This window comes from Rutidosis leptorrhynchoides, chromosome 11, assembly GCF_046630445.1.
Source record: "Rutidosis leptorrhynchoides isolate AG116_Rl617_1_P2 chromosome 11, CSIRO_AGI_Rlap_v1, whole genome shotgun sequence".
Lineage (NCBI taxonomy): Eukaryota > Viridiplantae > Streptophyta > Magnoliopsida > Asterales > Asteraceae > Rutidosis > Rutidosis leptorrhynchoides.
The window spans coordinates 296,068,648-296,082,566 of record NC_092343.1 but is presented as its reverse complement, the minus strand read 5'-3'; positions in this window follow the sequence as shown (position 1 = coordinate 296,082,566).

The following is a 13,919-nucleotide window of genomic DNA, read 5'->3' as shown; positions in this document are numbered from 1 at the left end:
TTATTAGTTATAACACTAAGGTTCTTAGATATAAGGTTTCTATCGATCTAGTATTAAACAACTCCGAGACAATAAAACGTTGTAATGAAACGTACCCTAACTAAAATCAGGATCCATGCGAGTCTCCATAGCTAAGATAACGATTGCTATGCCGCAAGTAAGTCCAAAGTTTTTCCTATTTGAGAACTTTTTCCTTAAGTGTCCAGGGTGTCTACATCTATAACAGATTTTTGGGTTATCAATTCTGCAATCAAGGCCCTTTTTGTATAGTATCTGGGCTACGTGGTTATTCTTTCCCTACCTCTAATAGACCATAATGCGTATACTCAAGTGGTTCCTACCATAATTTCCTTTGAATCACTTCATATTCCTTATATAGTAGCATTGAGACTTCTGCATGATTTACTTCAATATAATCACGCTGGCCTGGCGTCATTATACTGTACTAAATCGTACGTTCATTCCAATATCACTCCATATGGTCAATGTAACATGATCACTTCAAGTTCTTCTCAATTCCATCTAATCGATGCTTTATCTATGCTATCTCAAAACAAAATCTACATAATTAATCTCACAGTTTCTCGGTGTGGGTGCGTAGGTTCCGTAGGTCATGCATCAATGCCTAAATATCCAGAAATTTCTTCAAAATGTTCGGGTTCAGGTAACGTCATTAGGTTCCTTTCTAGAAATTCAATCTGGGCCTCGCGTTGAGTTGTTCGTTTAGCAAGTAGTAATACGATATGTCTTGAGGCGACTCCCAAGTCTTTGAGTATGGCTGAGCATCAGTAGAAGGCACTCTGACCTTGTGAAAGGAGATGTCCTTCCTGACTTCTCCAATGCCTAAGAGTTTTAGGGACCTAAGTCCAGAAGTGTCGTTAGATCGTCGAGTAGTGGTGAAGAATGAAAGAGATAAGTGAAGGTCATGAAAGTGTACGGGATACGGGTCAACTCTCGGAAACTGAACATCCTTCTAATGCTCATACATTGTACGTGGCTAATTAGAGTGAGCTCAGGGTGCGGTTACTCTGACAAGTACTCACATGTCTCCTCCTCCGAGGATCAACTTTAGCGGGTGTGTAATCCGAGGGGTACTCTTCCTAGATTGCGTGAAGTAACGTTTTGATCTCCAGAATGGTAGAACGGTAGTAACAGGTGGATTACCATACTAATCCTTAGGGTTAGACGTATGGGAAAAGGGTTCAGAAAAACATCTGAACTAAGAACGGTAAGTCTTCCAAGTCGGTACATCGAATAGTAGGCATGTAGCAAGTACGTAATCAGGCACTACAGCAACCTAGATCGTCTACAGCAGTATATAGCATTACAATATTAACAGTACTAAACAGAAGTAACATGCAATCGAGAGCAGATAGTAGCATGCAGTAGCGAGGATAATCCATAGCATACAGTGAGTTCACATAGCAGTAAGAGTAAGCAGTAGCATGCAACAGATCATATAACAGCAAAAGTAAACAATAGCATGCAGTAAGTTCTGCAGAAACAAGTAAACAAGCAAGTTGTAGATTAGTCCTATTAGTGAATCCTACTTGGCCTGGTCTAGACTCACTAATGCAACCTAATTCCCTACAACCAATGCTCTGATACCAAATGTGATGCCCCGTACAAAATCAACATGTACGGATCATCAACAACAGGATCTTTACAAGGTCAAACACTATATGCTGTTTAAAAACGAGTTTTGCATTCATGAAAAAGATAGCTTTAAATGTTTTACAAAAGATAACGTGACATAAAAGTCATTACAAAACCATTATTCAAAATAACAAAAGTTACGAATGCAAAACATAAGTTCCATGATTGAGACATTTCTAAGTAATGCAGTGGAAGTCTAACACAGTGTGACTATAGCAGCAGGTCTAACAGCAGAGTCTAACAGCATTCTAACAACATTAGCAACAACGTCTAAGCACCTGAGAAAAACATGCTAAAAATGTCAACACGAATGTTGGTGAGCTATAGTTTTAATAGACAACAATGTAATGTAGACAACGAGATTTCGGTTTTCAAAATAGTAAGAAAATTATAAGTATAAGTTTATCCGTGGGCACTTGGTAACTAACTTAACGTAAATATAATATATCACCCCCTAAAAGTACACCTGGCGAGTGCGTTTGTCCTCGAAGTATTAAACACCCATTAAATGCTAGCGCGACTAGCCTGAGTGGGGATGTCAAACCCTATGGATCCATATATAAGATTAGCATTCATGGTTAGGAAACCAATGATTAAACGTAACCGAGCTAAGGGGAAAGTTTATACCGTTATATAACCCACACATATGTAAAGTTTAAGTACTCGTGTCAAGTAAGTAAAACATAAAAAGCGCATGAATTCTCAATCCCAAAAATAGTAAAAAGTAAAAAAGGGATGCTATAACTCACAGTAAATAAGCAATGAAAGTCGATACGAAAGTGTGCAAGTAGTAAGTCGGTCTGTAAGGTCGTCAACCTATGTCAAAGGCCACTAGGTCAGTATGTTATCCTCATAATTTTAAAAGTGCATAAAATAGGTTTAAGTGTCATCATCATCATCATTCATCATCATAAAAGCTAAGTAAGTTTAACAAGTATAGAGATCGAAATAATAGGCTGACTTTGATTAGCTGCTACGACCTCTATGTAAATCAAAAAGATGCGTATTCAGTGGTTATAGCTCCGTATGTGAGTCCTCTAATTGCTGACGAATTTCCAGAACCAAACTCGTCTTCTTTTGACCGTGGAAATGGTTTAAGTGCGAGTAGGTCATAAATTTTAGCACAACGTTACAAGGGTGTAGTGGTTTTAAAAAGGCTATAAATCCTAAACCGTATCTCGGATTTAGGTGAGTCTTAAACGGGAAGTCATCTACTCGAAATGAACTATCTGAAAATCAACTTTCTAGAAGCCCAAAGAGCCTGACCAGACCTCAAAAAACAGTAAACAAGTGCTCCAGTGAGATTCTTGGTGCTTGATGCTCATCATGGTTCTCATCCTTGATGCTTGTAGCTTCAAGTGTACAACTCAATGATGTGGTAGCATCACTTTGACCAAGATTCAACCTTCAACACACAAAGTATTAAGACTAAGTAAGGATTTAACTCACTTAAGAGAGTTGGAAGGATGATGAACCAAGGTTACATCATATTCTTAGTCTTAACACAAACACAAAATCTATCTACAACAAAAGCTACAAACTTTCATTTAAATCAATCAAGTATAAACATAAAATAGATCAAACAAAGTGATGAAACCCTAAGCTAGAGAGATTGGATCCTTTTCACACAAATTATGAGATTACAAAGCTAGAAAGCTTGAATCTTTGGTGTCTTTGAAGATCTTGAAGCATAAAGCTTAGATCTTCAAGTTACATGATGACTACAAACACAAGTTTGAATCTTTTCAATAAAATAACAAGATCATAAGTTAGAAAACCTAATTTCAACAAAAGTATGAAGATTCAAAGCTACAAACCTTGAATCTTGATTGTTCTTGAAGATCCTTGAAGCATGAAGCTAGATCTTCAAGTTACATGAAGATTACAAACACAAGTTTGAATCTTTACAACAAAATACAAAGTTTAAAAGCTAAAAAGACTTGAATCTACAAAATAGGTGAAGATTCAAAGCTAGAAAGCTTGAATCTTCCATGTTCTTGAAGGATTCAAATCCATGTTTGAATCTACAAGATATAACAAGATCAAAAAGCTAAAAAGCTTGATCTTATGAAGATGATGATGATTTTGTGATGATGAGAAGAAGAAGAAGAAAATAAAAGTTAATACTTACACTTTTTAGAGTGAGAAAGACTAGAGAGAAGATAAGAGAGTAAGTGTGTGTAATTTGTGAATGAGAGCAAGTGTGAATTGTGAGAAAATAGCTTGGTATTTATAGGAAAGGAGGGTGGTGGGGAGGCTCCAAAACCGTAACCTTTGGGAGGGGACAAGGGGGACAAGATTTGCTTTTTGGTTAGTGGTTGTCTAAAGTTGGTGCTTATGTTAGGATCCCATGCAACATTAAGGTTAATGCTTAACAAAAATGCTAGTATGTTTCCTCTAATGAATGGGCATTTGTCTTACATATAAATGGGTCACTAGTTACTTATAATTGGGCTAATTAAATAGTCCACTAACTAGAATAGGGTGGGCTAAGGTCCAACAAGGTAGAAAGTCCAACAAGTCTAACTAGTGTGTTCTAGTAAGTTACTAAACGTAATTAAGCATCCAAAAATCCAAGTAATTATTATAAAATAAAAATTAATATTCCGTAGTCATAATATTCCAATTATGACCAATGTTAAACGTGTACCGACAAACATAGCTCGTTCAAAAAGTTAAGTGACAGTAATGGTTGTAAAAGCTCACGTGGATTAAGTTAAGTAACCTACGTACTTAAAGACACGTTCTAACATATAAACAAAAGTAATCCACATGTAGTGAGATCCCTCAGTATAATATAGCTCAGTACGCACAAATACGCAGTTTCGTGAAAGCACAAAGCACAAAAGCAAGTCGAAAAAGCCGGGTCATTACAACTTACATGCAATCACTTACACAATGACCGCATACGTGGTAGCAATCTAATTAGCATACCATCACAAGTATAAGGCTAATAATCTCCCATACCGAAAATTAGCATAAACAATAGCATATAGTTGATACGATATAATATGCTAAACTACAACACACAACCATGGTAAACCAATAAGGGAATGGTTCTCGCGAAAGACCATTGGTGTTCACAACAACATCTGTTAGTGTACTTAACACCGCGTATCACTAACCCCCCCCCCCCCCCCCGGTGGTGTCATAACACCAAGACTAGCCCTCCCTTCATACTTCTTGGAGTGGCGTCTTAACACCGCGACTAACCCACTCGACACATAAAATTGTAATATGAAGCTCTCTTCACCATTGGACTAAATTCATCATTCTTAAGAAAATTGGGGTCTATAATTGAGACCCCAGATGAAATTTGGAAGTGGGAATGTAAGAAAATTATGAAAAATTGTAACAAGATAGATTTCATTTGAGGAGTTTTGAGAGGATTTTTTTGTAAGTTGTTTATAAAGTGGTAACGTGAGAAAGGTATGAAGGAAAATTATTGAGATTATTAAATTTCATATTCTCACCTACCAGGAAAATAAAATTACCCATAAGCTGGTCCCATATAAAACACAAACATTCAAATTTCTGCTACTAAGACCATAGCTAGCAGTAGAGTGTTGGTCGATGCTGTAGCAGGCACGCCACCAACACGCCGATAACAAAGCGTGTTGGTGGTTCAATTATTCGTCGTGCGAGGAGGTAGCACGGAAGCTGTAGCCGGCGTGTATGTGTGTTTGTGAGACATGGAAGAAGGAGATGAGAGCAACGGATATATGTTTTCAGATTCATATTAACATTATATATATATATATATATATATATATATATATAATGCAACGGATATATCTTTATTTCACACACACCACACACACACACACACACACACACACACACACACACATATATATATATATATGATACTCTTCAAACCATAAAACATATACTCTCTCAATTATCTATACACTTTCTCATCTCAATCAATTTTTTCAATATAAATAAAAAATGGATGCTTATTTAACTATTGCCAATGAATCTTCGGACGACGATGATTTGTTATTAAATATTATGGGTGCGTACGGTTTTGCTATACATGCTTGTGTTCTATTGCACAATATGATCCAAGAAGATAACAGTTTTGCTATAACTTCACTCAACGGAGAGTATCTAAGAGAGCCAGAAAACCAACCGGCTTATGTTAGGAATCAAAATAGTGATCGTGCAACACGAGCTAGGGAAATACGTGAAAAAGATGTGCACAATGCACTTCGTCAAGACTTATCCGAGCATATATGGAATCTTTCACCAAATTTCTGACGCACTAACTAGTTTTTTATTATTGTAATCTTTTATTTTTAGGATTTTTTAATTATTGTAATCTTTAATTTCTAGGACTTTATAAAAATAAGGTAATTTAGGACGTTTAAAAAAATAAGATAATCGTATTTACTAATATTAATTGTATTGTGTTTTATAAAAATTTATTTCTTTTAATACTTACAAAATAATAATATAACTAATTAAACAAAATAAAATAAAATAAAAAAATGAAAGAAAAGTGAAAAAGAAATTAAAATACCCAACCCTTACACAGCAATACGTCACTCAGCACGCCACTTATTAGCCAGCAGTTTACCAACACGCCCATCAAGCACCCCACCCCCACCCACCAACACGCCACACATGAGTAAAGAATAAGTTTTTTTTTTTTAAAATTACAAATTCCCTCCCAAACATTTTGAAATGTTCTTTATGAATTTTTCACTTTAAAAAATGAATAACAATATGCGATAAAAGTCTTTTTTATTACTAATTTATTCATATAATACAAACTGATAGATAAAAAGTAAGGGGTAGGATTAGAAAATTTACAAAAAATTGTAACGACCCGGCTTTTTCGACTTGCTTTTGTGCTTTGTGCTTTCCCCGTAACTCCGTATGTGTGCGTACTGAGCTGTACTATACTCTGGGATCTTACTATGTGTGGATTACTTTCGTTTATATGTTAGAACGTGTCTTTAAGTACGTAGGTTACTTAACTTGATCCCCGGAAGCTTTTACGACCGTTAGTGTCACTTGACGTTTAGAACGAGCTATGTTTGTCGGTAAACGTTTAACTTTGGTCATAACCGGAATATTATGACTATGAAATACTAATTTTTATTTTATAATAACAATTACTTGGGTTTTTGGATGATTAATTACGCTTAGTAATTTACTAGAACACACTAGTTAGTCTTGTTGGACTTTCTACCTTGTTGGACTTTAGCCCACCCTACTCTAGCTAGTGGACTATTTAATTAGCCCAATTATAAGTGGATTATGACCCATTTATATGTAAGACAAATGCCCATTTATAAGAGCCAACATACTAGCATTTTTGTTTACCATTATCACTAATGTTACATGGGATCCCAACATAAGCACCAACTTTATATCACCATTAACCAAAAAGCAAAAAGTTGTCCCCCTTGTCTCCTCCGAAAACCGTCGGCCACCACCACCTTGCCACCCCATCATCTCCTATAAATACCAAGCTACTTCCTCACATTTCACACTTGATCTCATTCACAATTTACACACACTTACTCTCTTATTTTCTCTCTAGTCTTTCTCACTCTAAAAATGGTAAGTTTTAAGTTTTATTTTTCTTCTTTTCTTCTTCTTGTAGTCGACATCATCATCATCATGTGGAGATCAAGTTCTTTAGCTTTTTGATCTTGTTATATCTTATAGATTCAAACTTGGGTTTGAATCCTTCAAGAACATGGAAGATTCAAGATTTCTAGCTTTGAATCTTCACTTATTTTGTTAGATCTAAATCTTTTAGTTTATAATCTCTTTATTTTGTTGTAAAGATCAAAACTTGTGTTTGTGGTCTTCATGTAACTTGAAGATCTAGCTTCATGCTTCAAGGATCTTCAAGAACAATCAAGATTCAAGCTTTCTAGCTTTGAATCTTCATTACTTTTGTTAGATCTAAGCTTTCTAGCTTATGGTCTCTTTATTTTTTTATAAAGATCAAAACTTGTGTTTATGGTCTTCATGAAACTTGAAGATCTAGCTTTATGCTTTTAAGATCTTCAAGAACATAAAAGATTCAAGCTTTCTAGCTTTGTAATCTCATAACTTTTGTGAAAAGGATCCAAGCTCTCTAGCTTAGGGTTCCATTACTTTGTTTGATCAAATTTATGTCTTGTTTGTTTGATTGAATGAAAGTTTGTAGCTTTTGTTGTAGATAGAATTTGTGTTTGTATCAAGACTAAGAATATGATGTAACATTGGTTCATCATCCTTCTAAAACTCTTAAGTGAGTTGTATTCTTACTTAGTCTTAATACTTTGTGAGTTGATGGTTGAATCTTGGTCAAAGTGATGCTCACACATCAATGAGTTGTACACTTGAAGCTACAAGCATCAAGGATGAGAACCGTGATGAGCATCAAGCACCAAGAATCCCACCGGAGCAGTTGTTTACTATTTTTTGGGGTCTGATCAGACTCTTTGGCTTCTGGAAAATTGATTTTCAGATAGTTCGTTTCGAGTAGATGACTTTTCATTTAAGACTCACCTAAATCCAATATACGGTTTAGGATCTATAGTCTTTTTAAAACCACTACGCCTTTGTAACGTTGTGCTAAAATTTCTGACCTACTCGGACTTAAACCATTGCCACGGTCAAACGAAGATGAGTTAGGTTCTGAAAATTTGTCAGTGGTTAGAGGACTCACATACAGAGCCAAGGCCACTGACTACGCATTTTTTCGATTTTTATAGAGGTCGTAACAGCTGTCCAAAGTCATCCTATTGTTTCAATCTCTATTCTTGTTAAACTTACTTTAGCTTTAATGAATGATGAATGATGATGACACTTAAACTTAATTTATACACTTTTAAACTTTTGGGGACAACATACTGACCTAGTGACCTTTGACTTAGGTTGACGACCTTTCGGACCGACTTACTACCTGCATACTTTTCGTATCGACTTTTACTGCTTATTCACTGTGAATTATAGCATCCCTTTCTACTTTTTACTATTTTTGGGACTGAGAATACATGCGCTTTTTATGTTTTACATACCAGACACGAGTACTTAAACTTTACATATGTGTGGGTAATATAACGGCACAAAGATTCCCCTTAGCTCGGTAACGTTTAATCATTGGTTTAATAACCGTGAACGCGAATCTTAGATATGGATCCATAGGGTTTGACATCCCCACTCGGGCTAGTCGGGCTAGTCGCGCTAGCATTCAACGGGTGTTCAATACTTCAAGAACAAACGCACTCGCAAGTGCACTTTTAAGGGGTGATATATACGTTAAGTCTAGTTACCAGGTGCTCACGGTTAAGCATATACTTTTCATACTGATTTAAACTGCTGGTTGAAGCACTGAAATCTCGTGGTCTACATTACTTTACTGATTACAAACTATAGCTCACCAACATTCGTGTTGACTTTTTAAGCGTGTATTTCTCATGTGCTTAGATGTTGTTGCTTCCGCTGTTAGACTTGCTGTCTTGGTGTTATAGACTTGCTGTTACAGACCTGCTGTGTTAGATTTCCGCTGCATTACTTAGAGATGTCTCAATCATGGAACTTATATTTTGCATTCGTAACTTACGTTATTTTCAAACAATGGCTTTGTAATGACCTTTGGGTCACATACTTATGTTGATGCTTCTATTCATAGGAAGCAAGTTATCTTTTGTAAAACGCTATCTTTTCATGAATGCAAAACTGGTTTTCAAACAGCATATAGTGTTTGATCTTGTAATAATCCTGTTGTTGATGAACCGTACACGATGGTTTTGTACGGGGCGTCACAAAAATACATGCGACATGTAATTTTTATTAGACTGTGTATTTTTTTGTATGAGGTCAATTGATTTGGGAAGCACGGAGTATATATTCTAATACTCTATCATTTTCAAATCTATTGTCTCGTAAAAGTATACATAATTTAAGAAACAAGTAACTGTGACATGTATTTTTTGTTAACTTTCTGGTATTACCACTTACTTTTATCTATTTTTATCTTATATATAAATATATAAAAAGTATAAGAACGAAAAATCTTTATCACATTATTTTTTATCTATTTATGCAAGTGGATAATTAATTTTACACATCTCAAAAAGAAATTAGTAGATAACAGTATTGAGACGGACGAAGTAATAACTTATCATTATATACTCCAAGATACTTTATTGGATGAGTAATGAAATTCTCAGGAAATATATTTGATTCAAATTTCACTATCAATATATATATATATATATATATATATATATATATATATATATATATATATATATATATATATATATATATATACTAGATTTTTTGAGGCCGTGCGATGCACGGTGGATATAATATAACTGATTATAAATGATATTTGATTTGTCCATGTCATCCACATCAGTTTTCAATTTGAATTTTAGGAGCCCGTGCGTTGCCCGGTGGATTGAATATTATTGCTTATGTATAATATTAATATCATAACATTAAAACATATATTATGTTTCATATATCTTATACGAATGAAACATATTTAAAAAATAGATTATGTAAGTAACTAGAGGGGGGGTGAATAGTTACTTAATACGTTTTTAGCACTTTTTTGATTGATCACCAAATTCGATTAACTTTGATCAACCAATTCAACTCAAACTTGATCTGTGTAGTGTGTATGTTCAAAATGATAAATGAAGTAATGTAAAGAACATAGACACAAGGATTTATAGTGGTTCGGGTGGATGTTAACTAATCCACCTTAATCCACTCCCCGATTACACTAATCGGGATTTGTTGCTTCACTAAGCACTTTTCTCCAAACCCGGTGGAGATCCGATTTACAAGTCTTCAACTTCTTTGGTAGACAACAAACCTAATCTTTCTATCCCTTTGAAAGATCAACTCTAACCTAGTTCAACTTGTCTTCTCCTTGGACAAGTATTAATCTTCAAATAAGATTAATCAACTTCCTAAGTCCCTTTAAGGAAGTAGATCACTAAGCTAGCCTATGCTTCTACTAATTAAAGTTACAAGACTTATACACTTTGCAATGATGATCCTAAGACAATACTAGGACATACATTACACTAAGTAAACTCACAAGATTAATGATTTTGATTAGTAAGTTTACAACAACCAAATTCTATATCTCTATGATCATAGAATCTTCTCTTGCATGATCACATTTGAGTAGTAATTAAAGCCCTTGTGATCTCTAGAAATAAGCCTTTGAAATATGCAAGAGGGTCAGCTTCAAATGCTCTTTAATATTTTCTAGTGGGATTCAAAAACTAGCCGTTGACACACGGTTGCCTGCACGGTCGACCGTGGTGCGACCGTGCGTGCTCAAGTCTAAATTCGGTATCCGTTGTATAGCCATTTGACTCAAATTTGAACATCACATTTTGGCACCTTTACTCCTTCTAGCACCTGCAAAAGAAACCAAACATCCTATACAAGTACTATATGCATTAAGTGTGTGAGATTTAGTCTTATTGCATGAAAGTGACTTAACATTCCAAAAGTGGCAAACCCAACATTCTTGGAGAAGTGTCTTGATTGATATTTTGGGAAATCTCGGTTTGGTCAAGACTTAGTTAGTCACATTAATGCCTTTGGTTCAATTCTAAAAACTAGTCACTTCACTATGTCATTAATTTCCTAGTTTCAATTAATCACAAATCATGTTCCATTCGAGTATAGGTAGAGATTAATTGAGTAAATGTCTCTATAAGATAATCATGAAGTATGTAGAGACATCAAAGTTAAGTCATAAGCAATCACCCTTAGTTACGTAGACTAGATCAAATAGAAAATTGATTATACTTTCATTATGAACCATTTTACACTTATTCTATTGGAGTAGGTTAGTTACTTGAATCCTAACTAGTGAGCACATAGCAAACATATTAATCAAGTTGACAAGTTTATGAGTATTAAGTATATTATCAAGTAGCAAGTAATACTCACACATAGCAAGAGATAGTTATTCTAGGATCAATCATATAGATATTTGCACAACTTATAATTCAAGCTTTTAACAAGTTTAATTGCAATATACCATATTGCTTGATTAATGTGTAAGCACACATTAATGTCCAACACATGCACAGGGGAAGAGCAATCTCTAGTTGGGACTTGGTGACCATCCTAAATGTATCTAAGTGTGTTTTAGGATTACAAGTCATTACTAGTTAACCTTGAGAGCATTGTTCCTCATTTAGCCTTTATTAATCACTAAGTCATTTCTAATAATAATTATTGTTCTAGTGACATTGGATTAAGTGTGTTGGTACTTGATGATCATACTAAGGATATCTAGATAAGAATTAAGATCATAAGTTGTTGATTAACACTTATGTGTTATGTCTAATCTTGGTTAATTTGTCATTAAGATGTCATTAGGCGTAATTAATCATAATTAGTGTTTTTATGACCAAAACTCAATTGTGTATGGAGAGGGCATCTATTCTAAGCATGTTGAGAAAGGTTTTATGAATGAAAATATTGTGGTCTATTAAAATGATGAAAATGATTGATTATGATAAACTAATGAACTCACCAACCTTTTGGTTGACACTTGAAAGCATGTTTATTCTCAGGTATGAAAGAAATCTTCCGCTGTGCATTTGCTCATTTTAGAGACATTATTTGGAGTCATTCATGACATATTTCAAAAGACTTTGCATTTGAGTCGTTGAGTTCATCAAGATTATTATTAAGTCAATTATAGTTGGATATATTATGAAATGGTGTGCATGCCGTCAACTTTCAATGTAATGAAAGTTTGTCTTTTAAAAACGATTGCAATGTTTGTAAAATGTATCATATAGAGGTCAAGTACCTCGCGATGTAACTAATTGTAATGTATTCATCCAGATGGATTTGGACGGGTCATTAGAGTTGGTATCAGAGCGGTGGTCTTAGCTGTAACATCCCGCATTTTTCCGTTAAATTATTTTAACGTCCGTCTTTTTATATTAAAAAAAAATATATCTTTCGTTATTTATATTCGTAGTTTCCGTTGACTAACGTTCATAATATTTCCGCTATTTAATTATATCATCACTCGGTTACTCGAGCGTTTTAAAAATATTCGTTTGGTTAATTCCCGCACCCGCTTTAAAACTTGAGGGACTAATCTTGGCACTTGGCCAAATTTGGTTAACTAGTCACCACCACCCATTCATTTGATTCACCTCCCACCATTTTTATTACTTCCATTTTTACTCTCAAATATCCAAATTCTAAATTCATCATCTAAATTCGGATCAAGAAGCAAACATCAAAACAAATTACATATTTGGAATCCTCCCTTCATCCTCTTCGACTTGATACCAATTTTATCTCATTTGGGTAACTTTCTAAAATCACTAGATTTTGTGTTCTTGATGTTTTTGAATTATAAAAGTGTTAATTAGTGTCTATGGCTCGTGTATAACATGAATATATGTTTTGTTTGTTCGATTTGTTGATTTGAGTAACTAGTTTGAACACTTGAAAATGGGTTTGCTTAATCTTTGATTTTGGAAGATTAAATGTTGTTAAATTGTTAAAGTTCATGTTTTAATTGTGTTACTAGTATCACTAGCTTCGTTATGATGCGTAGGTTGATTAAGAAAACTTCAAATACATGATTTGTGATTTTTGTGAATTTTGATTAGGGTTTGATGAACTTGAAATGAACTTTTGATACTTTGGATGCCATGAAATATTGTTAGTAAGTGTTTAGTTGTATTGCATGAGTAATTACCTTCAAAACGGCATATCACATGTGTGGATTGGATTCCCGAATCATGTAATGCATTTCAAGAACTTGAAACTTTGAAAATGGACCTTGAATGACCACTTGGCTAGAAATCGATTATTTTAAATGATGTTTTCGCTTGATGAAAAGTAGTTAGTTGTGTTCCTTGTCAAAATACCTTTCCGATGATATAAGATACATGTTTTGGTTGTTTGCGGGTCATAAATGGTGATTGTTTGAAGTTAGGTTCGTGCATAAAACTTAAAAACTGCCAGATTTCTCTACACAGGTAATGGCGCGGCGCGCCATATGCCCGCGCGGCGCGCCAAAGTAGGTTGTCCAACTTTGTCCATTTTTGGAAAATGTTTGCTATGCTACACACCTCCAATTCACATGAGACTTGTTCTAACATGCTTATACATGAATAAAAACCTCAGAAAAATAGTCCGGGACCCGACCCGAACGTGTTGACTTTTTCGTTGACTTTGACCGACCAAAGTTTGACTTTTTGTCAAACTTAACCAAATGATTATGCAATCTTTCTAACATG